Raw genomic sequence first — 3,513 nt, forward strand, 5'->3', positions numbered from 1 at the left:
TGACTCGTCACCAGGGACCACAGTGGTGCCGGGAGCGGGTGGTGGTGGATGCTGCCGAGCACGTGGAGCTAGGCCCAGCCGTCCCAAGATGCGACAGGAAGCAGCCCAGGAAACCAGGAAAAGCCCGCGGAAACCTCGGTTTTTTTATAGACTGTGGCCGGAAAGGGGAGGGAACAGTACTGATCTGTGACCCTCCAGGGTCCTACAGACACCACCTGTCCTTCCCTTTCAGGCTGGTAACCCTTAAACCATAACACCCAGTTTGACCCTGCAGCATTGTTGTGCTACCTTTACACAGACTTTGTACAAGCAGACCAACTCCAAAGAGACTCGGCGTGTCTTCCTCGAGTTTTACCCGTTCTTCTTGGACCAAGCTGCTTCTTCTTGGACCAAGCTGCAAATCTGAAAGTTCCAGTTCCAGACGAAATCTCTTTAGAACTAGACAGAAGGTGGCCAGGACTCATTCCTGAAGAGCTTCATCGCCAGTTTATACAAACTATGCAAGACAAAGTCTGTCCAGAAGTTCAAAGAAATTTGGAGGACTTCAGGCAGAAACGTAGCATGAGATTGACTCTGGCAGAAGGAGAGCTAACCAAGCTGGATGCAGAGAGAGCTCGTGACCGGAATGCAGTGGAGAAGGAAAGAACATGTGCAGAGCAGGTCATTGCTAAAGTTGAGGAAGTCTTGATGACATCTCAGCCTTTGGAATAAGACAAGAGTTCCACGATGCAGTATGTAATTCTCACTTACATGAAACACCTGGGAGTCAAGGTTAAAGAACCTCGGAACCTGGAGCAGAAGCGTGGCCATATTTGGTTCTTGCCAAAGATCAAGCAAAGTATCAAGAAAGAGAAAGAAGGCAAGGAAAAAGGCAAGAGAAGAGGCTTTCCTAATATTCTGGGCCCACCGAGGAGACTGAGTCGACATGATAGCGGTGCAATTGGCAGAGCCATCGACATGCAGAAGCCCCGCCACCAAAAGCACTTATCCACAGCGTCTTCTGTTAGCCCTGAGCCACCAGATCCTAGCAAGATGCGGCAGAGCGGGTCGTCCAGTGATGGAACAGATGCGCCATACCCACCTGCCAACCCAATGTCTCCTTTGGCAGTGGGTCCCTTTTCCTCTCTAGAGGGAAGCAAGGACAGTGAAACGTTTGAAGCAGACTGGAGAGGCTCCACCTGCTAATGAATGTATGGATGGCACACCCTGCACACCTAATAATACCTTTGAATTCCCATCTCCTTTGGAAAACCTCCAGGAGGAGGAGGGAGAATTGGAGAGAGTGGTTGACATGGGAACACCAAAGCCTTTTCACAAGATGGACAGTGTTGGCTTCGCAGATGTACAAAGTGAAGATGAGTTGTATGATTTTGACATGGACATGGATCCTCCCAACTGGCAGCAACTTGTGAGCCGAGAAGCGTTGATGGGGCTGAAACCCTACGAAATCAAGCGCCAAGAAGTGATTAATGAACTGTTTTACACTGAGAGAGCGCATGTCCGCACGCTGAAGGTGCTGCGTAACGTCTTCTACCAGCGTGTGACTCGGGAGAGGATCCTGAACTCCAGTGACAAATGGAAAATCTTTTCCAATCTGGAGGATATCCTTGGGCTTCACGTTGCATTGAACAATCAGATGAAAGCTGTCTGAAAAAGGAACGAGACTTCTGTTATTGGCCAAATTGGGGAGGACTTGCTTTCCTGGTTTAGCAGACCAGCAGAGGAGAAGCTGAAACACGCAACTGCCACCTTCTGCAGTAACCAGCCCTTTGCTCTAGAAGTCATCAAGTCACGCCAGAAGAAGGACTCGCGCTTCCAGACTTTTGTGCAGGATGCTGAGAGTAACGCCGGTTGCAACTGAAGGATATCATTCCCACAGAGATGCAGAGGTTGACTAAGTACCCTCTTCTGCTGGATAACATCACGAAGTACACAGAACTGCCTGAAGAGAAAGAGAAAGTGAAGAAAGCAGCAGATCATTGTCGTCAGATCCTTAACCACGTGAACCAGGCTGTCAAAGAGTCTGAGAACAAGCAGCATTTGGAAGATTATCAGCGTCACCTTGACCTGTCCTACTTGAAACAGTCTGAGGATCCCATGATGGATGAGTTCAGGAACTTGGATCTAACGAAGAGGAAAATGCTTCATGAAGGACCTCTAATTTGGAAGGTTAATCGTGATAAAACTATCGATCTCTACACTCTGCTTCTGGAGGACATTCTGGTGCTGTTGCAGAAACAGGACGATAAACTGGTACTGAAGTGTCGCAGCAAAATCTGTGATTCTGTGAACAGGGAGCCAAGCAGATGCCCCGGCAATTCAGGACTATGAGGCTGGTGTAGGTACCCCATGAAACCCCATTTCATCAGGCACTGCAGAGCTCCTAGGTATGGTTGATCCATGCACACATAGGAAGAAAGGCAGATCCGGAGCATAGGGAAATTTGGCAATCTGCTTGTAACATCGCCTTGAAATAGCCCTGGACAAAGTCTCCTCTCGTTTCATTATAATATCCAAGTAGGAAGAAATTATTTGGCTATGTGTGGCAGCATTATACCAGGACAGCAAGAAGGCTCATGTCAGAGTCTCTGGTCAGGAGTCTGAGGATCTGACATTAGCTCTGCCCATGAACCAGAGCCGACACTGGGGACTCAGTGTACTTGGTGCTTTCCACTCACAGCAAGACACAAGACTGTGAAGGTGGGAGAGGAAAAACTGAGGCACAAAGTATTACAGAGGCTTGGCCTCTTCCTTCACATAAGAAGTCCATGGCACAACTAGCAGTTCCTTCTTGTAGATCAGTAACAACTCCAGTCAAGCCAGTGCAATTACTAGAATTAAAAGGGAATCCAATACATTTAACTAGATCTATCGACTTCCACATTATCCTCAATCTATACTGCAGGCTGAAAGCAGATTTGCAGGGAAACCAGAGTACAGAAAATAGCTACAAATAGCTACATTTCGCCTATTCCTTAAACTCAGGATGCTGGGTGGTAAGCGACAGGCACTGGGGAATTATGATACTAAAACACCGGACTATTTGCAAAGGAAAAGAACAGTCCCTCATCACCTCTGCTCTTAGAAATGCTTCTGCGTGGGGTGAGTCCTACTGAACAACACTGCCCTCATAAAAGTGTCCAGCAAAGAAGTTCAAATATGCTAAGGCCTGATCCATCCCCTCATCACTTTGTACCTTCTCTCACGTAATGGCTGTATTCCCACAGACACACACACAAGACTTTTCCCTAGAAACAAGGCAGAACTGTTTTCCAGATCAATTCTAAAATGCCAGCAATCCCATGTTCACTAAAAGCAGGGGGTGCATTTTCAGGTCTCTATGATCAGTTAGAGAATAAATGCCCAATGCTGTCATGCCTATTTGGTAGCCGGTTCACTTCTCATGACCCATAGTTAGCCTTTAATTAGTCCTTAACTAGTCACTAGTGGCAATGATTAATAACGTGAATTGCCACTCAGGAGATCGAATTTCCTTCCTGCTTCTTCTGTGGT

General features: G+C 47.4%; 1 pseudogene; it reads left to right on the forward strand.

The window, feature by feature from the left end:
* The first annotated feature begins 249 nt into the window (after nucleotides 1-249).
* Nucleotides 250-2,331, forward strand: LOC104543549 (annotated as a pseudogene).
* Nucleotides 2,332-3,513: the final 1,182 nt, after the last annotated feature.

Source organism: Mesitornis unicolor, unplaced genomic scaffold (assembly GCF_000695765.1).
Source record: "Mesitornis unicolor isolate BGI_N332 unplaced genomic scaffold, ASM69576v1 scaffold6127, whole genome shotgun sequence".
NCBI classification, from domain to species: domain Eukaryota; kingdom Metazoa; phylum Chordata; class Aves; order Mesitornithiformes; family Mesitornithidae; genus Mesitornis; species Mesitornis unicolor.